General features: G+C 34.5%; 2 long non-coding RNA genes across 2 annotated transcripts; one reads left to right on the forward strand and one right to left on the reverse strand.

Moving 5' to 3' along the window:
* The first annotated feature begins 16,535 nt into the window (after positions 1–16,535).
* Positions 16,536–17,840, forward strand: LOC128027500 (uncharacterized). Its single transcript, XR_008186733.1, has 2 exons — positions 16,536–16,857; positions 17,245–17,840. It is a non-coding gene; the product is annotated as an uncharacterized LOC128027500 (long non-coding RNA).
* Positions 17,841–19,581: 1,741 nt separating this feature from the next.
* On the reverse strand, positions 19,582–21,861 carry LOC128027499 (uncharacterized). Its single transcript, XR_008186732.1, has 4 exons — positions 21,317–21,861; positions 21,114–21,198; positions 20,481–20,608; positions 19,582–20,360 (listed from the first exon to the last, which is right to left on the reverse strand). It is a non-coding gene; the product is annotated as an uncharacterized LOC128027499 (long non-coding RNA).
* Positions 21,862–22,803: the final 942 nt, after the last annotated feature.

The raw sequence follows: 22,803 nt of genomic DNA on the forward strand, positions 1-22,803 counted from the left end.
ATTATTCTTTAGTTAATAGGGAGCAGAGGCAGGGTGAATGCCTCTTCTTTCACAGTCAGCCACGCATGGTGGAGGTAATCACACTTTCATTTCCAGCCCTAACAGTGTGCCATGCTTTAATGATTTTAATCAAACTCATTCACTCACTCTTTCAATAAACAAATATGAAGAGTCTGTTTTGATTTGCTTTCTCTTTACCTCCAGAGAAGCCGAGAGAACATTAGAGCCGCGTTAGGAATTATCAAATATGTTTGTGTGTGTGTGTTTGTATGTGCGTAGAATGCTTGATAACACTAGAATATAAACCAATCAGTCAGCATCCACTGGTGGTTTGCCTTTTTATTTTTTTTTATTTTTTTTTCAACTTTCATTATGACAGCTGATTTGTGTTCTTTCCATGCACTATATGATTATCTAGCCCTCTGAATAGGCATACATTATCTTGGAACACATTTCTGCAATATTTCATGCTGCTCTTTTTGCCATACACCAACACCTTTTTTCAGAAAAAAAAAAAAAAAAAAAATCATAAAAGTACAGCACTTTAGTGTAAACATTAACATGAATGAGTTACCGGATGAAATATTTTCAGTAAAGTTAAACTATGGTCTGCTCCCAATCTTTCATGACAAAGAGCAGCATCAACATTCTGTCAAACTGTTTGCAATGACATGAGAGTGAGTAAATGATTACAGAAAATTAACTTTTTATTCAACTATTTCTTTTAGAATTACTAAGTTCAAAACTCAAGTGCATACAAGTCAAAAATATTTTCAAGGAATATTTTCCTTATTTATAATGTACCACTTTTGAGAAGACCCCCCCCCCCCCCCCCACACACACACACACATAGTATGCCTTTACTATTTAAGTCCTTGTAATCAATATTCCTTAAAATTGTAAACTCTTTCTTCTTATGCCCATCATTTATTTGTTGAGCATTTTATTAAACTTTGTATTTATTTATTTTTTTGAAAAGAAGAGAGAGAAAAATAAGTATTCTCTGAATATTGCCTTCCAGCACAACCATAGGCTTCTATCTGAAGCCCCTTTGGTCTTTACAGGGCCCTGAAGACTCGTATCTTTCCTCAGGGCATTATATTATATTATATTATATTATATTATATTATATTATATTATATTATATTATATTATATTATATTATATTATATTATATTATATTATATTATATTATATTATATTATATTATATTATTTAACAACTGTTTATATTTATTGTTAAATTTATTTTTCCCTTCCATTTATATCTTCCCCCGATTCCTTTTCTGTATCATCTATTCTATGCTTAAAGTAGTAACATAAGTACATGCCCACTATCATGCCAATGAGGCTTTGACTCTATAAATCGTAAAAAAAATAAAATAAATAAAAAAATATTAATTTACAATTGAAACAATGGTTTTTGATGACATTATTTGATTCACAAATTACACAATTGATTACATTTTATATTTATCCCTACTAGTATATTAATGACTGATACGAGCCTAACTTAAACAAAATAGGATAATGTTAAAGGTAAATTACCAGTGAAGTGAAGTTCCCTCAAAATAAAATGATGCCTCAAAATAAAACGATGTCTCATCTTGGAGGATGCTCCTCCAACATGAGATATTGTGACCTTGTGTTAAATCGACTTAATGAAAACATTTACATTCCTTCCCAGTTCTGAACATTACCATGAAAAAAAGCTTTTAAGTATTTTTATTTTATTTTTAAATTTGCTGCTTCTGTACTGCTCAAATAAGTGATCAAAGCCTATAGTCCCTGGTTTGATCATTGAATGACACTGCTAAATGAGAGAAGGAAAAAAAGGAGCAAAACAGCCATAACCCTTAGATAAACGCACACACACATCTGTGCTGACAAACCCAGGTGTGAGCCAGTGACGGGAACAGAACATCCTCTGAAAGACACTTGGCAGGAGTTTGTATGAGTTAACAGACATACACCCACCCACACGCATACACACACATATGATTACGAATGCTTGTGTGCAGGTTTAAAATGCATTTCTTGAACAAGACATTTTCGATGCTTGTGTGTGTGTGTGTGTGTGTGTGTGTGTGTGTGTGTGTTTCTTCTCATTTGATTATTCATGCACTCTATAGGACTTCATAATTTCACAAATTGTTCTGCTACATTCTGACATTTCATGATGAGCCAAAACATAATGATAAATAAGATAAATATCAGACTAATTACTGTTGTTAACACAAATACATATTGTATACAGAAAATGGGAGAGAGATAGAAAACAATGGAAATAAAGTGAATCTGCAAGGAAGAAACATTCTATAAAATACCAAGCCACAAAATATGCTGCTACAATTAATATTTTCCAAAATTCACACACAATATTTAGAAGTGCAAACCCTAGAAAATCCGACCCTAAAGGACACTAAGGTGGACTTCTGCTGTATAGTCAATCAGACAAGCTGCCCATTTAAGAAATAGTTCATCAAAAAAATAACATCACTTCGGTGATGTAGGAAATACAAATCACTTTAAAAGTCAAAAAAGCAGATACAGGAAACAAAATTAATTCCAGTGGCTTTTAAATATATATATATATATATATATATATATATATATATATATATATATATATATATATATATATATATATATTGGACACACCTTCTCATTCAAAGAGTTTTTTCTTTCTTTCATGACTATGGAAATTGTAGAGTCACACTAAAGGCATCAAGGGATATTTGACCAAGAAGGAAAGTGATGGGGTGCTGCGCCAGATGACCTGGCCTCCACAGTCACCGGACCTGAACCCAATCGAGATGGTTTAGGGGTGAGCTGGACTGCAGACAGAAGGCAAAAGAGCCAACAAGTGCTAAGCATCTCTCAGGGAACTCCTTCAAGACTGTTGGAAGACCATTTCAGGTGACTACCTCTTGAAGCTTGTCAAGAGAATGCCAAGAGTGTGCAAAGCAGTAATCAAAGCAAAAGGTGGCTACTTTGAAGAACCTAGAATATGACTTTTTTTTGTTGTTGTTGTTTCACACTTATGTATATAATTCCATATATAATTCCACATTTGTTAATTAATTGTTTTGATGCCTTCAGTGTGAATCTACAATTTTCATAGTCATGAAAATAAAGAAAACTCTCTGAATGAGAAGGTGTGTCCAAACTTTTGGTCTGTACTATATATACATATATATATACACATATATATACACATATATATATATATATATATATATATATATATATATATATATATATATATATATATATATATATATATATATATATATATATATATATATATACATACATATATATACATACATATATATACATACATATATATACATACATATATACATATATATATATACATATATATATACATATATATATATATATATACATATATATATACATATATACATATATATATACATATATATACACATATATATACACATATATACACATATATATACATATATATATACATATATATATACATATATATATACACATATATATATATACACATATATATACACATATATATATACATATATATATACATATATATATACATATATATATACATACATATATACATACATACATATATACATACATATATATATATATATATATATATATATATATATATATATATATATATATATATATATATATATATATATATATATAGTACAGACCATATATATATATGGTACTTGAAGTGAAACAATTAGTCTTTGCAAGAGGCTGAACAGTACAAAACACAACATTTTCATTTTTTTGGTGAATTATTCCTTTAAAGGTTATTTTACCATTTATAGACACAAAATGTCCTGTTTATTCATTCCCAATGTACAAGTTTTACATTTAGCCATAATAAGTTTTCTAAATCACCCTGACAGAGACAAAAAATCATTAGCATCTACCTAGAAGCAATTTGGATATCTTCCAGTGTCATAGACATAAATATTCAATGAAGTAGAGTAAAAGTTAAAAATGTAACAATGAGATGGACAGGTGCGCAAGGGCCCTCATAAACAACACTCACATTTCACAGTCAAGTGCATGCTGTTTTGGCTACTAATTGTGTGTTTTGCATTTTCCTGAGAGATTTGCCAATAGACCAGGCAGAATACGCAAGGGCATTTTTTGTCATTGAGCTGTTGTTTAGTAAAAGAAAAACAGAAAGAATTAGAAGAACAAAAGAAGTTCAAAACAAGTCATATCTGCATCACATTATTCATTAACACAGGTTCATGCTGTAATGATATACTGTTTCCTGCCAAAAAAAAAAAAAAAAAGTTAAGTCTGAAGTTAGAGGGAAGATTTTACTCTAGCAGACTAATTTACTATATTAACAGAGATATCCTTTATGCATTCACCTGTAAAGTATAGCAAAACAAATTATTTCAAATTGGTTAAATTAGGATAATTAGCAATGAAATAAATGATAAGAAGTGTAAGGGAAACAGGTCAGTTTAGTTCAAAGGGAATCCCAAGTTTACAGCAATACGTGAAATTGAACAATACAATTCAGCAATACATGAACAGCCATCAATCACTTAATGAACCCTCGCATTTAGTTCCTCAATGAGGTTAAAATTATATTAGATACACCAGTACAAATGTGAGACTGGAGGTAGTTACTTGAGTCGCATGTGTAATGGGGTTCGTTGATTGTCGTTGATTGTCGTTGATTGTCGTTGATTGTCGTTGTTGTCGTTGAAAGGGGGTTTCCCGATGTTGCTGACTGGCTGGAAGTTCAGTAGTCATTGAAGTGTCGTCTTGGGAAGCCCGTGGTTGGGCGTCGGGTGAAGACGCAGAGTTGTGTGAGCTGGTTGAAGTTGAACAGGCACTCAAGGTCAGACTCGGAGACACAGCGTTACAAAACTTAACTCAGAACACAAAACTCTCAACGGAAAAGAATAAACTAAAGTAAAAGAACAGAAGTAAAGTTTGAGGAGACTTGGTGTTTCTTCTCATCATGGCGAAGTAGCAGCAGATGTGCAGGCCAAAGCAAGCTGGAACTGCGCTCAAAGAACGCTAGCAGTGATGACTAAAAGCAGCAGTTGAAAAGCAAATGCTAAAAGCAAAAAAGCCGAATTTGATGATGTCTTGAGTATTTAAACTGGCCTTTTGGCCACACTTCAAATATTGTCTTAACCAATTAGATATTTTCTTTGCTCTGGGTATCGTAAATCATATGTTATCTTATCAAGCACGTGGTCTGAATTTTCCCGCTCTTGCAGGGTATAATTTTGGACATGATTCCTATAACAAGAATATGATACATTTGACAAATAACTGATGGTCAGAAACATTTCAAGCAAGCAGATTCTAACGCATACATACTAAACATGAATATGAATCCTTAAGCTATCCAATATTTATTAAAATACATAAACAATAAGTGATTATAAACATGATAGTCAAATGTGTGGTTTAAATTTAAATGAATATAGAGTTAAGGGATGGACTGATTGAGTTCATTTTGGTCCATCTATATCTGTAAAAGACAGTTATTGTGCCATTCTCTGACATAAGTATATTCAGTGGGGACCAGAGGTTAAAAGGTCCCCTTAGGAATTTCAGTCTGGTTCTGCTAGGTGGGGGAAGTCAATCCAAGGATTGTGTTATTACTTATGGGTTTGCATGTGTTGGCCGGTGTTGCATCTCGATTACCTGTCCCAAACTTTACAATCTCTTCTCCGAAATGAAATTGTCAATAATTGTTCTAATGGTGTTAATGTTGAAAGCTGTTCTGTGAAAGAGCTGATTGGTCGGTTATCTTGTTTCTGACTTGTGGCACTAGGAATGATTTACAACATACCGTTGCCTTACTGAGGAATTCAGCTCATGTTTCAACCATGGTCCCGATCAACTCTTTAATTTGTCTGGTTCGGGTCTGATACGCTACAGAAGTAATACGTTACAGTACATGCATCTATGTTAAAAACTCTTTGCATTTATATAAGACATAATATACTGATATAGAAGACATTGTTATCCAATCATCTTATTGAATACTGATGGAAGAACATAATTCATATAAAAAAAAAAGATATGCTAAAATGTTTATTTTTTTTTAATTTACGAATAAATAAATAAATAAATTAAAATCATGCAAAAAGGCAGCTAAATGGATTCTCTACCCCACTTGGAAAAATGTAGTACATTTTGTCCCCATTTGTAAGCACTGTATCATTTATTTATGTATGTATGTATGTGTATTGTGTAATAATGTATTCATGCATGCATGTATTTAGGTTTTCAGCTTTTAAGAGCTTACTTATTTAAAAATAAGCATTAAACCAAATTGGGTAACAATTCACAGTTAACTTAAGCACTTTTGGCATTTTATAATCGCTCTGGTATTTTATAAAATCTCTTCTATTATTTAGTTTCTAGTACAGCTCACTGTACATCATGGAGATACAAATTGTGAGTGCAGACATATTTCATAAATGGATGTCAAATATGATTGGAACCATTGGTGTGGGCCCATTTTGTACATCCTTTGCAACAAATCTATTCCTTAATTATAGAAAATTATTAGTAGCACTGCAGACATCATGCATCTTTCTTCTTTGACAATCTTACAGTGTTTTAGTAAAAGTGGATCTTTTCATGGGGTGAACTTTAGCTTCTTCAACTAGAGGCTTTTTTCCCTATTTGGCAGGTACTACAAAACTACTTATGGACGCACTTTGGACAGACACTATTTAAATGATAATAGAAATCATAAAACATATGTCATCTGAAAGTATATGTGATAAATTCAGGCTTCACATTAGCTACATAAACATACATCATCTAAAAACTGTATATGATTTACACAAAAACAAACTTTTATCTTGCATGCATGTGACAAGCACATACACTACTGGACAAAAGTTTGGGGTTAGCAAATTGTATTTATTTTAAATTTTTTGAGTGGTAGTATACAGAAAATCTAAAACTGGCAACATAGAAAACAGGAGACTATTTTCATCATATTTTGCATCAGGTGAAATTTTGGAATCAGAGAGTGATGAAAGTGTACTGTGAGACCTACACCCACTGATGTTTATAATAAGCCAACAGCATTCAAACAACAGCACTGAAAGCCAACAACAAGAAAACAAGGTGTGACGAGATGATTTTTTGATTTATTTCTATGTTTTTCTTAGGTTATTAAGCACTGAATTAGAATAAGAGATGGTAATGAGTCAAACATCTCACTTCAAAAAAAAAAATAATAATAATAATAAACTGGTATAGTGATTTGAGCAATATTGACTTTGAAGCCAAACTCTGTAAAGTCCATTTACAGCCGTTTTTTGATGCTAAAAGTTTGTGTGCACATGAGTACAAGGTGTTGCACCATGTTGCTGACTAGCCTGTCAGTTACACTTCTCTCGATAACGCATCCAGACGGCCCTAAACGGCGAGATCCTTGGATACACACACACTCTGTATCAAAGACAACTCAAATTACCCATTGTTTATAGATATGGCATCAGATTTGTTCATTCCTTGGTTGTTCCTCCAGAGAGGAAGTGTTTAATGACAGAGAGCAAGCAGGAACGCCACATGGGGCCATCCGAACCATTGTCAATCCTGCAGATGCAGGATTCAGAAAATGTCCTTGTGGCACTGCATGATGTAAGTCTTTAGAGAGGCCTGAAAGCTAGTGGGGTACTCATAGTGTAAATGATTTATTTAGCACACATGCGCACCACCAAGAAACACACAGACACACTCACGCTGACACTCTGATCAAAGCAGATGTGTGAAGCCCCTGGGAGATCCTCTCTCCCTTTCTGGAACACAGGGGGAGAGGAATTAATAGAGGGATGAGGAAGAAAGCAAGAGGCTAAGGAGGAAGAAGAAAGACCTGCAGAGGCACAGGGAGGGGAAGTGTTTGTGATTAAGGACGTCCCGCCTTCCTTTAAATCTTCAAAGACATTTGCTTTCATTCCTCATACTTCCTTGCACGTATTAGCTCAAAGAGAGCAAATCCTTTGTCATATGTCCCCTCTTCTAGGCGTTTTTTAATGTTGCAATCCAACTTCTGGTGTGCAGGTTTTGTGTGTACAAGCTTTAGCTGTGAAATTAATAAAATGTCAGCGCTCATAGGGAAGGTGTCAAAACAGATCTGCTAGAAATCTGATATATTCTCAGTCACATTTTACTTTGCTGCTTCATATTTGTTTCTGTGAATAAGGGTGGTTTCTACTTAGCAACAGTGTTCGAATTGGGGGGTGGGGAGGGTGGTGGGGTCAGGGGTCAGGGGTTTCCAGACCTCCCATAAGAATTAAAGAAAAAATATAAATATATAAATACTTCGGTACCCTGGTTTTTCAATAAAATTATAATATTTTAAATTTAAGTTTTGACTGCTGTATTAAAATTAACACATGCTCATGTTAAATCAGATTTTATTTTAAATGTGTTTTTACAGCATTGCTCATTATAATCAATCACACATGATTCTGTTGAGCTTAAATATGCAGTAGCCAATCAGGGACATTCAGATCAGTCATCGCTGAGACCCCAGAGTTTTGTTCAGACTGAAACTCACAAATTCCCTCATCATAATCAACAAATTGCAGATGTACGTACAATGTAAGAAAGATATTCTTTTATCATTTACCGTGTATGGACAGCTTTATTAATTATAAGAGGAGTTAAGTGCTTAAACACTGAATGCTCATTTAGAGTTTGTACTTTCACTGCTTGATTCAGTATGAGAAAATGCATTTAGAATGCTCCCAACTTCCAGCAACGTTTTAGACACCATAATGCCTTTTTTTTTTTTTTTTTTTTTTTTTTTTTTTTTGCTCTATTTCACCAACAAAAATGCTTCCAAACAAAGCTACAGCACTGCTGTGTATCTCTGAATCACATGGCAATGTTTAGTTCCTGAATGAATCAGCCATTTAAATGATTCAGTTCAATGATTCATTATTTATGCATTTGTAACTGCAGGTTAAATGCGTTCATGTCCTGCATTAAACAGTGTGTAAATACATCTAAATGCCGCTTCAGATGCAGCTTCTGTGTATCCACTGCATTGCAAAAATGAATTTTATTGATAATGATTTGATTTGTTTGGTAACAGCCCAGAATGTCTTATTATTGTAATTGATATTTGATAAATGTATGAATATAATGAGGAAAAGACAAAAAATATTATCCATATTTATATTAAGTTTTAAGTAATGTATTTTTTAAGGGGGTGTGGGGGTCTAGTTGGGGGACCACCCAAGAGCTTTGACACAATTCAAACACTGCTTAGCAAAAAAAAAAAATAAATAAATAAATAAAAAAATATATATATATGTGCAGAGCTGTGTAGTCTAGATTACATAATCCGATCTAGATTACATAATAAGATTCAGAAAATTAAGAAATTTTAATTAGAGTAAGCTACATTTGATAATACTCGTAATCAGTAATTTTTTTTTTTTTACATAATTACATATTATTATTTGTTCTTCTTTTACATGTTCCTTTCTGAAATAGCCTATTGCTGAGGCAAAGACAGCACTTGACCACTGGATTTACAGAAATAATTTTAGTTTTAAGAAGTGTTTTCAACATGGCATCATTTATTTATGAACACATTCAGTTGTATTTGAATTATCACTCAGTTGTTTATTTAATTACTATGTCTTTGGAAGGATATTGTCTTTCAAACACAATAAAATCCACCAGTTCATGTTATCTCTTATTTACTCTTTATGCAGACATTGTCAAATTTTTTGTCATTTTAACCTCTTCCATCTTATGTATTTACTTGAAGCACCCCTGAGATATTAAAATGAATATTTTAATAAATAAGTATCACATTTGCATGTTCATGTTTCTCTGACGTTGGTTAATGATCACATGACATGAAGGTAAACAAATGAAATAGTATAATTTATTTATTTTTTGTATTGCTTTCATTTTGATTATTATTTTAAAATGATTTATTTTAATTTTACATTTTTATTATTAATAAAATAATAATATCCCTCCCTGGGAAAGTCTATGCCAGGGTATTGGAGAGGAGAATTCGGCCGATAGTGGAACCTCGGATTCAGGAGGAACAGTGTGGTTTTTGTCCCGGGCGTGGAACACTGGACCAGCTCTATACCCTTTCCAGGGTGCTAGAGGGTTCATGGGAGTTTGCCCAACCAGTCCACATGTGTTTTGTGGTTTTGGAGAAGGCATTCGACCGTGTTCCTCGCAACATCCTGTGGAGGGTGCTCCGGGAGTATGGGGTCGGCGGCTCCCTACTTAGGGCTGTTCGGTCCCTGTACGACCGGAGCAAGAGCTTGGTTCGCATTGCTAGCAGTACTGTAAGTCAGACCTGTTCCCGGTGCATGGTGGACTCCGGCAGGGCTGCCCTTTGTCACCGGTTCTGTTCATAATTTTTATGGACAGAATTTCTAGGCGCACCCAAGGGCCGGAGAGTGTCTGGTTTGGGGACCATACGATTTCGTCTCTTCTTTTTGCGGATGATGTTGTCGTGTTGGCCTCCTAAGACCAGGACCTTCAGCGTGCACTGGGACGGTTTGCAGCCGAATGTGAATCGGCTGGGATGAGAATCAGCACTTCCAAGTCTGAGTCGGAACCACTTCCATGGTTCTCAGTCAGAAAAGGGTGGATTGCCACTTCAGGTTGGTGGAGAGTTCCTGCCTCAAGTGGAGGAGTTCAGGTATCTTGGGGTCTTGTTCACGAGTGAGGGAAGGATGGAACGTGAGATTGACAGACGGATCGGTGTAGTTTCTGCAGTAATGCGTTCGCTGTACCGGTCTGTCGTGGTGAAGAAGGAGCTGAGCTGTAAGGCAAAGCTCACGATTTACCGGTCAATCTACTGTACGTTCCTACTCTCACCTACTCAAACCGAAAGGACAAGATCCCGGATACAGGCGGCCGAAATGAGCTTTCTCCGTCGGGTGGCTGGGCGCTCCCTTAGAGATAGGGTGAGAAGCTCGGTCACTCGGGAGGAGCTCAGAGCAGAGCCGTTGCTCCTCCACATCGAGAGGAGCCAGCTGAGGTGGCTCGGGCATCTATTTCGGATGCCTCCTGGACGCCTTCCCAGGGAGGTGTTCCAGGCACGTCTCACCGGGAGGAGGCCCCGGGGAAGACCTAGGACACGCTGGAGGGACTATGTCTCCCGGCTGGCCTGGGAACGCCTCGGGGTCCCCCCGGAAGAGCTGGAAGAAGTGGCTAGGGAGAGGGAAGTCTGGGCGTCTCTGCTTAGACTGTTGCCCCCGCAACCCGGCCCCGGATAAGCGGAAGATGATGGATGGATGGATGGATTTTTATTATTTAATTAATTGTTATCTTTTCATGAAATTCATGAATCCCCTGCAGTTGCTTTACGGACCCATTTGAGAAACCTTGATGTAATATATTGTTTAATACACTTTATGTTGATAATTCCAGTTAGTGGAATATACTTTCTTCTTTGCATTTTTATATCTTTATGGTACAAGATTATCTTATTTAAATCAATGTGATAAATGAGTTTCTTCAAAAGTAATCAAAAAGTCTGATTACATTACCTAAAATGTGTGGTAGCACTTTTAAATAGGGAATTTTCCCTTAATAAATTTCTAATTTTCTGCTTATATAATGGTGATGATGATGATAGTTATTGAGGTAGTTGTTAAATTTAGGTATTGGTTAGGGATGTTGAATAAGGTCATGCAGAATAAGGCATTAATATGTGTTTAATTAGTACTAGTAAATGGCTAATATTCTAGTAATATGCATGTAATCGAATAAGTTACTAACTACAATTTTTGTCATATAATTTGAAAACAGTAACAGATTACAATTTGTAAGTAATCTACCCGGCTCTGTATATATGTAATAAAGACTTAAGAGTGGTCTGAGACACTGGATGAGACTGTGCTTAGTGAAGGAATGTGTGAGCAAATTAGTGGACATTACTGGGGATGACCAGTGTGAAGGGAGGACACATTTATTTTCATCTACAAAAAGCTTTGTTATCTCTATTGAGCAGACTCACAGGCAAATTAACTCTAGTGTTTGTGTGTGTGTGTATTCATAAACAACACCCTAATGACTTAAACATCATAATCCAATCTTTTATTAATATTATTATTATTATTATTATTGGTGTTATTATTATTATTATTATTATTATTATTATTATTATTATTATTATTATTATTAATATTATTATTATTATTATTATTATTATTATTATTATTATTATTATTCATTTAATTTATCACTTTGTAAACGTTGGTGGAAATTAATTTTTTTAACATTTTAAACATCCTGTCTTGCTAAGGCTAATTTCAAATATTTTTCTTAAAATCTGACAAAATTACAGTTGTTCTCTTCATTAGTGATATTTAGCTTGTTTTCTTCTTTGTTGTCTATATAAACATCATAAATCATTTTTTAAACATCATTTATTCTCATGCATAATATTCACTGACACCGTTGTGTAATTTGGTAAGCAACTACACTAATTATTAATCACATTTTAGTAATTAAATTGTTAGCTGTAGTGAAAAAGATGTTGCATCTGTTGTAATTCACATCAAAATTATGTCAGTAATTTTTACACAGTAATTACAGAACTGACATATGATCATGCCATTGTTTTTATTTTTATTTTTTATTATTTTTTTTATTCATTGTGTATTTTCATACTTAAAAAGGATAAGCTTGGAAAAAATAAAAAAAATACAAATATTTTATCATTTACTCACCTTGTGTTGTATCAAATTCTATGATAAAGTATTTTGAAAATCCACTGTTGTTTTGGACCCCACTGATTTTGATTGTATGGACAAAAATAGCTAAACACTTCAAAATAAATAAAAAAAATCACAAAGAACAACATAAGGGTGAACCTGCGTGAGGGGTGAAATTTAAAGTCACTTTAAGATTGAAAGTCTTGGTCAGAGAAAAAGTATAAAACAATACAATTGCATGATAATGTACTTAAAGTAGCAGCAATAAATGATGAAGACACAGTAAATGAATTTCATCACTTCTAAATTTAACCTTTATATTAAAAAGTATATTAATAAAAGTCAACCCACTGAAGTGCATGAAAGTGCCCATAGTTGCAACACCAATATGAACCCATGCAGACTTGCACACACTCACACATATCATCAATTACATGCCCAAGATATGTGTGGAAATGTTCTCTTTAAGCTCTTTAATGAAGTCATCTATATTTGTTAAGTCAGGCCATTGTTTCACAACCTTGTAAAGGTCATGGAAAGTACTGTGCAATGTACTGCAATAGATCATGTATTTTCTCCATTCCTCTCTGTCTGGCCTCTGTGCGCCTGCAAAGAGGAGGAGTGGCACACCTCACCCTGATTAGCATACTAAACGCCATCAGAATCGATATGCTGATTAACTCTGAAGCCCTTGATGGTAATCTCATTCACAGACAATTCAATATCACTCTTATCTGAAGAAGGCATCCCCCTTCAACAACTTTTTGTAATGTCCCCATGTAGATATCTGGCAAAATGTTTTGGAAAAGTGAAGACATTAATTACCCACAAATAGAGGACAAACTAGTCTCTTTATCTCTAGCAATTGTTCCCTCACTCGCTCTCAGACACCATCTCTCTCTGTCCTCTATTGGACAGCACAAAGCTGTGAGTCTGAAGTTTGCCTGCTCTGCATTGCGTTTAGTTTAGATAAAATGAAAAATAATAATAATAATAAAACTTAAATTCCTTTATAACCATCCACTGCCACATAATATATATATATATATATATATATATATATATATATATATATTTTTTTTTTTTTTTTTATATATCAGCTATTGAAAATGAATGGATGAAAGGTTTAAACACAACTTGAAAACACAATGAAAGTGTCCAGTCCAAAATGGCGCATCATGTTTTGACATGTATTTCAGCACCTTATTATCCAGTTTTATAGAAATAAAGTGATTTAATTAACAAGTTTAACATTTCAGTTGACAGATTACTGGTTTATAATAACAATTCACAAAGGGAAAAAAAAAAAATCCTAATATTTTTATACTTTCCGAGAGAAACTATAGGGAAGGTAGACGTCATGTAGCTCCTCAGGGCCATTTGCTTCCTAATGACTTTGTAAAGCTTTTCAGCCAATATGAGAGAAATGAAAAGAAGCAGAAGAAAAACAAGAAGGCACTCTCTGTGTGTGTGCGCGCACTTTTTTTTTTTAGAGCAGCCAGCCTAACAATGTTTAATTGTGTCAGTAAACTGGGACAGCATTGCAATGTGACCTTCCAAAGGCTCAAAACCAATTCTACTTTTGGAGATCGAGAGTCTCAGCAACCGGATACCATGTATTCTCATTATGATTGGTGTCATGGTGCTCTCGGAACAATGGTCTACCACAGTGTGCATGTCAATTCACAGCAAGAACAGTTTCAAACAGGCATTCAGGAGTCCAGAGCAGCAATAGCTCACGTTTGTGTAACAGCATCAAAATTATGCAAGACAGAACAACTCTGAACATCTGAAATAACACAAATATAACTCTGATTCACTGATAAGTAACTTTATTTCCAGATCAGTGGGTGTCTTTGAGATCAGTGAGACAAACAAAATTCTGTTTGGAAGTTTTCTTCTAACGTGACTCTTTGTGATGACACAAGCTGGGTGACAGCTCGTGAGCCCCTATTAAAACTAAGAGAGCATAAAAGTAGGTCATTCTCCTGAGACGGCTGGTTTTGGGATGAAGATCATGTTGAGTATTCTATCTGAATGCTCTTCCAGGTCCTAGTGTTTGATTGGTGATCTTTTGCTCACTGTGTTTGAAGTGTGGCTTCAACATGAATTCAATCTCATAAACATTTGATCATATTTTTGAAACTTGGGGTGCCCGATTTCCAGGATGCCCTACACAGAAAGTATAGTATAGGCAAGCACAGCAGCACATGAATGAACCTTACACAGTTAGGCCTTTTACATGCATAAACTTAATAAAATGAGTTGGATTTATGCAATATCATATATCTTAATATGGGTTGTTTAGAAGCTTATTTCTGCCACGGAATAAAATTATAAAGCAAAGGCAATTGCGAGCCGATATCTCACAACTGCAAGTTATTAACTCATAATTGTGAGTTTACTTCTCACAATTTTGTTTCCACCACATCACAAAAATAAAACAGGTAATTGTTGACTTTTAATCTCACAATTCTGATCTTTTTAAGTCTCTAAATTATGATTTCCATCTCACAATTCAGACTTTTAATTTCACAGTTAACCTATCAGTAAGCCCCTCCCCTCATACACAGAAAGCCAATGGTAGTTGAGTATCAGCTGCACAAGGACTAGAACTCCGATATCTTTCAAAGCATAGAGAAACACTGGAAGATCAGAAGCTCTCATCGGTTTGATGGTGTTTATTATGATGCCCCGCACATGACATGCAGGAAAAAAATAGTAGGCTAAATCGTGTGCACGATTGACTAATTCCCAACCCATTCTCACTCCAAAGGCGTCAAAAACCGAAGCATGGTCAAGCGCCCCTAGCGTCACTTTTATGACGCCAAATGTGCCTCTCGGCGTCGACTATCGAAGCACTACGACCTTCATTGCTTTCAGTGGGAAACTTTTGGCGTCAGAATTCGACACGAGGACATGAGATGTTTATCGCTATGAAATCACGTTCAAGAAGTCTCATTCAGCACACATCGCGATATTTGCTATCAGTTCCACAGTTTGGGTGAGTAGTCGTATATACGCTCTTTTAATGCCTTTTATCAAATGTATTCTGTCTTCTTTATTAATCAGATTAGTGCCATATGTTTAATCGCTGTATTATATCGGTCATCCGCGGCTGTCTTTGAGTTTCATTGCGTTTAAATAAATGAACACAGCTGCTAATTAGTGTGATTAAACTCTATCTGTCACGTGACGTGCCATAGACCTTCGATCCGTTTTATATTATTATTAATTTCAGGATCAATGATGTAAGTTGTATTTGTAGTAAAATCATGGTAATCACGACACAATAGTAATAAATGAAATGTGAAGTTAAAACACAGTAAATGGGACATAGTAACTGTAACTGTAGTTTTACTATGATATATTAATAATCAATACAACAATACAATAATCACCAAACCAGCTATGTTTGTATCACTGTAATGTTAGTGTTTTTATGTGCTTTTATATGACAGATATCACAGTAATCATGTGTTCTGTACCATGCTTTTAATACCTTTTAATGTGAATCCAAAAAAAAAAAAAAATCTAATTAAAAATAAATAATAAAACATGTATTTTTCCATCTTGCAGTTCATTCATATCAGTTTATATATATATATATATATAAATATTTTGCTCACAGATCATTATTAACATTCTGTATATAATTCAATTTTATTTTCTCTCCCCTTTTTTATTATTTATATTTTTAGCTGAAAAGACGTAAAGGCAGTCAGCCCAGTGGTGTTTCTGGAGAGGGATTCCTTCAGAAATGGAGAATACAGAAAGCTGTGGAGGCAGATATTTGCAGCAGTAAGTCTGTGATAGTTTGTCCCTTTTATTAAACATTCCTGCTGTTATAATTTGTACAGCATTTGTTGTTTCTTAAACTGTTGCACTGTCCAAATACCCACACTTGCCATCTTTTCACTTGACCACTTGATTACTTATTTGAAGTCTTTCCTGTATTTGGCCTAGTGTTCGAGTGAGCATGATGACCACGAGTGTGTGTCGAACTTTTCATGACCTGATGACTGTGTTTCCCAATCCTGATCCTGGAGAACCCCAGCACTGCACGGTTTTGGCGTCTCTCTTATCTGCCTTGGAGTCTTCACTGATGAGCTGATGAGTTGAATCAGGTGTGTTTGATCAGGGAGACATCTCAAATGTGCAGTGTTGGGGTTCTCCAGGACCAGGATTGGGAGCCACTGCCTTATGGGACACTTATGTGTTTAAAGAGATTTTTAATATCTAATTATCAATATTTCACATACTGTACTAAACACATCACAGTCTTAATAATCCAGTTTAACACTTGTATGATATTGTACAAGCCCCAGGACGGTCTCATCTGACACTATCAAAAGAATTCATATGACTATAGCTTGTTATTAATTACTTGCTTTCAATAATGGATTCATTTAACATTTAATTTTACAGCATCTTTACAGAGGCTGCTTTTATGGTCTAAACAAAACACAGTGTAATGTATAAGTTGAATGTAATGTAATATTTCTGTTTTACAGGATTGTTTGAGGATAACACTGCAGTTCTCCATCATGCACAAGGACTCACCTCGGTAACTCTTTTTCCCCCGCACACACAGAAATGGTCCCTGGATCAGTGATTAGACTTTGCAGTGGTTTGATTTTTGCAGAAGATGTAACTTTGTTTTATTTATAAGCTCATAATGAATACATTACAGAACCAGTGATGAAAACAATAGTTAAAAATAGTATTTTTCGTATTGATAAAGCATTTTGTTCTCTTTTTCAAGCTTCATACAGTGAACTTTTTAGACTTTAATTAAGAGTTTTAGTAAAGGAGATATTCATACACAGTCATCCCCTAGCTCCAGTCATGAAGTGAATTCATGATGTTATTGTCAAAGCTAGCAGGTGTTTGTTTTCCTGAACACTTTCTCTGTCTTCCATTGTTCAGACAATCAGTGTTTATTTGATGCTGTGCTGATTGAGTTTTATAGATGATATTGCACACTTGACATGCATGTCTTCATGGTGTTTTTTTTGTGAGTTTGAAACATTTACATTGTGTTGTATAACATTTTGGTCAATTAAATTTTTTTAATAAAATTGATCTTTTTCCAGTGTTCTCTGAAAGACATACTGTATTTACTGTTTTGTTTTTTAATAAAAGCATTTTCATTTGCATACTGAAAATAGTTAATGTTTACAACATAACTGCCTTTTTATTCTTTATGGTGGCAAAAACGAGCTTGGTGACAGAGGATGCAGTGTAGTAATTTGGGCATGTTGTCTTTAAATGAGTTTGACATATCAATAAATAATGGAAGATCCTTACAAAAATATGCATGTTTATTATGCTTTATGTATTTATTTGTTCATTCATTCATTCATTCATTTATAATTTCTGTTTTTATTCCTAGGGTTCAAATGGTAGAGAATGGTAAATCACAGAAACACAATGTAATATACAATGTAAATTTTAGAAGCACGTCATTTGATTAGTAAATATATTTGTCTTTGGTCAAAAAAAAAAAAATACAAATCTTAAAAATGTGTCTTATATTTAATGAGAGGAATCTATCTGTTGGATACAACTGCGACTGCTGGGCATGTGCACATCAATATTGCCCAATTTTTGTCAAGCTGAACAACGGAGGAAGGTGAAGACGTTAATAAAACAGAATCTAATAAGTAGCAAGCTTAATCTATTGTTAACCGAATCTATCCCTTCAGCCGAAAAACGAAAGACATCGGTCATAAATGGATAAGGAAGTGTGACGCTACTGCTCAGCTTAGATGCCATTGGCTATGACTTTTCAGGACAGTCTGTGGTTGGACTATCTTTTAACCCATATTAAACAGCGCATCATGTTAAAAAGTATGTTTTGCTCCTATCATCACATTAGTAATATATTAAGTCAACAATGAAGTGTTGCTATCTTGAGAAAAATGACATCTTTAGCGAGATCCTAATCCTAACCCTAAGCATAACTTCAATGAACTACAAAAACAGCCCCCTAGTGTTGCCTTTCTATAGATAGAACGACGGAGGCTTGTGGGTAATGTAGTTTAAAACTTTTTATTAACGAAACTAAATAAATTATTTATTTTAAGGTAAACTGGATATCTAAATATGTTTATTGTGCAAACCTCTATGATATATTTGAGAGGCAGGCTGAAATGTGGTATTTTACAGTGAGCAATATTTAAAATGCTTTTATGCCAGCTTTCCACTTATTTCTGAAAACTGAGCTCAACATTATTTTATCAGCATAGCATAAGTAATAATCCTGCCCATTTTCTCTTTGATATGTTAATTGGACTCTGATTTACAGCCATTTGAAATGTACAGTTTTGGGCTCTTCCGGGGGGGGGCTACTGGGCCCCTGGGGGTAGCAGGGCAGTAAAACCTACATATATGTATTCTCCTCATCATGAACAACAAACTGAGCTGAGTCACATTTATATCTGACAGTTTTCACAGTCCTCTGTTTTCTATTCTATTCATCATGGCTATTATACCTTTTGACAGGACATTGTGAGGCCATCTGATGAAACATGGAAAAATTATAAAGAAATGATTTAATAATGAAAATAATAGATTATTTCTTTGATTTTTGAAGTAAATGGCAAGAAATATAATGGATGAACCTGTAACAACTTGCCATTATCTATTCCCCACTGTAAAGCAGTAATCAAGGACAATGTATACACATTGTGATACTTCACTATTACACAAGGACAAATTCATGCAGTGCTAAGAATATTAATTTATATATATATATATATATATATATATATATATATATATATATATATATATAAGCATTATATATAACTAATTAGCCGAAATCAGTGTAAAAATGTCCTCCTCACCCCCGTATCTTGCTCCTCATGTGCTGGACATCAGTAATGTGCGTGCTCTTGGTTTTAATGCAGTACAAGATCCACGTTGATCATTCCTGCTACATTCTCAGTTATCCGTCAAGTGCTTGTAACAATAAAGCCCATGGCACCATCTTGTAATGCAGAATAATTAATCTTGTAACTCCCTGTATTTCACAAAAAATGTGCATATTTGTTACTAAAATATAAAAAAATTACTTTCTGGTGTACTGATGTCCCAGATGTTATTAATCCGATCAAAAATGTTCATGTCTTAAATAAAAAAAATAATCCCAATAATTAATATGTCGTTTTTCCAAGTCTAAAATAAACACATATGAGCCTACCTAGTAAAATGATGCATTTACCAAGAATCTTCAGAACACAATATTCACCATTTTCATTTTATTGAAGCATAGACTATAAAGTTGATAAAGTAGCATCAAGACAAATAAGATTCAATGAAAATAATTATCATCAAAGATACATTAACCTCATATATTAATCAGTTCACACAGATGAGTGATGAAATGTCCTTAAAAGTCACACAGTCCCATCCAGTCAACTGTGATACAGATCATGTGATACATATAAGACATGTGATACTGTTTCAGAAAATAATGATTCCCATCATCACATCTAAACTGGTTTCATCTCCCCATCGTGATCTTCTTCTCTCGTGTCTGGAAACAGTTTGTGGTTGATGTCCAGCACTGATGAGGTGTAGCTTGTTCTCAGCCAGATGATCTCTCAGTCCTAAGATCCCAGACCTGGTCAAAGTGAAACAAACAATCCAGATGAAGTTGTTTAATGGACAGAGAGCGCAGCTTATGTTCTGTGTGGTTTTAGCAGGGTGAGTAACTATGACCCTTGTAGTACTGTACACTTACCATTCTCCAAGCTGTTTTGAGACCTTTTGAGAAGCTTTTTCTCTGAAGACAATTTACCACATCCTCTTCTTTCACTCCTTTCAAGAGCATCACTTGGTCAAAACCCCTCATTTGGCTGATGAGATCATCTGTACAAATAAAAATACTGCAATAAATATGTCATTCTGCAAGAATTAAGAAAAAGTTACAGAAGCAAAGGTCTTGCTCATGAGACATTAGCATGTGTAGTTCTCAGAGACTCTAGAATTCATCTGTTGTTGCAGTAAATGTGTTTTTTTCCTCTAGAATCTTTCTCCAAAGTTCCTGACTTCTCTCACAAATGTGTTTTAGTCTGTGCAGTGTAATGCCTGGCTTCAAACCAATCAACTATCAATTCACAATTAATAACATAACATTTACAAAACAATGAAATAATGTCAATTGGTGTTTATATCAACTAAACCAATTTCATGACACTTGTCTGCTAATAAAACAGGTGGTGTGTTTTTAAAAACATAATATTAAAAATGTCCAGTCACACTTTGCTAACATGCTGTAATTGTAATAGTATAAAACGAAATCAAGGCTGACATGACCAGTTCTGTGAGAGATCATCATAAAATGTTGTATAACATTGCTTCAACACACACATACCAGAGGACTTCTGTTTGTTTGAGCACAAGATGGCCATCTTCATTCCTCATCCTGAGCAAATCATTTCCTTGGTCTTCCTTCTCTTCTGTGAAACAAGATAATCTCTACTTACTCTCTGTGCAATTAATATTGCTCATTAAACATAATTAAGTTAATTTAAAGTAAGATTCAGACCAGAGCATTTTTGGAGTAAACAAATGTACCTGGGAAGAGCTGATCATGGCAAGATTCGCTGAGACTCAGTAATAGCTCTTTTAGGTTTTAGGAAGGTTTGTGAGGGTTGGCTCTTCAAATAGCTGTTGAGCTCGATATTTTAGACCTGAAAAAGAAGAACAGCATTATCTGGAAAAAATCCTGTAAGACAGAAGGAAGGACATATTATTAATTACGTGCAGCTTGTACATTACACCTCTGTAAAGATGCTGTATAATTAAATGTTAAATGAATCCATTATTGAAAGCAAGTAATTAATAACAAGCTATAGTCATATGAATTCTTTTGATAGTGTCAGATGAGACCGTCCTGGGGCTTGTACAATATCATACAAGTGTTAAACTGGATTATTAAGACTGTGATGTGTTTAGGGATCATTTTTAAGACTTTGACCCTGTCCAGATACCCACACTTGCAGTCTTGGCCACTTGAGAGTGTGTGTACGTGACAGTGTGTGAACGAGACTGTCCCCGGTCTTAATAATGCCAAAGCACAGCGTCCTTAACACACACTAAACCTCTCCAATACTGCTCTGGAGCGCTATACAAAGCTTAGTGTATCCCATCATGCATCATGTTTTGGAATAATTCGTCAGACTTTTTGCTGAGATCTCACAAGAGGTCATGGGAAGCTGTCCAATGTACAGTATGTGAAATATTGATAATTAGATATTAAAAATCTCTTTAAACACATAAGTGTCCCATAAGGCAGTGGCTCCCAATCCTGGTCCTGGAGAACCCCAACACTGCACATTTGAGATGTCTCCCTGATCAAACACACCTTATTCAACTCATCAGCTCATCAGTGAAGACTCCAAGGCAGATAAGAGAGACGCCAAATCCGTGCAGTGCTGGGGTTCTCCAGGATCAGGATTGGGAAACACAGTCATCAGGTCATGAAAAGTTCGACACACACTCGTGGTCATCATGCTCACTCGAACACTAGGCCAAATACAGGAAAGACTTCAAATAAGTAATCAAGTGGTCAAGTGAAAAGATGGCAAGTGTGGGTATTTGGACAGTGCAACAGTTTAAGAAACAACAAATGCTGTACAAATTATAACAGCAGGAATGTTTAATAAAAGGGACAAACTATCACAGACTTACTGCTGCAAATATCTGCCTCCACAGCTTTCTGTATTCTCCATTTCTGAAGGAATCCCTCTCCAGAAACACCACTGGGCTGACTGCCTTTACGTCTTTTCAGCTAAAAATATAAATAATAAAAAAGGGGAGAGAAAATAAAATTGAATTATATACAGAATGTTAATAATGATCTGTGAGCAAAATATTTATATATATATATATATATATATATATATATAAACTGATATGAATGAACTGCAAGATGGAAAAATACATGTTTTATTATTTATTTTTAATTTGATTTTTTTTTTTTTTGGATTCACATTAAAAGGTATTAAAAGCATGGTACAGAACACATGATTACTGTGATATCTGTCATATAAAAGCACATA

The sequence above is a fragment of the Carassius gibelio genome, chromosome A14 (assembly GCF_023724105.1).
Source record: "Carassius gibelio isolate Cgi1373 ecotype wild population from Czech Republic chromosome A14, carGib1.2-hapl.c, whole genome shotgun sequence".
Lineage (NCBI taxonomy): Eukaryota > Metazoa > Chordata > Actinopteri > Cypriniformes > Cyprinidae > Carassius > Carassius gibelio.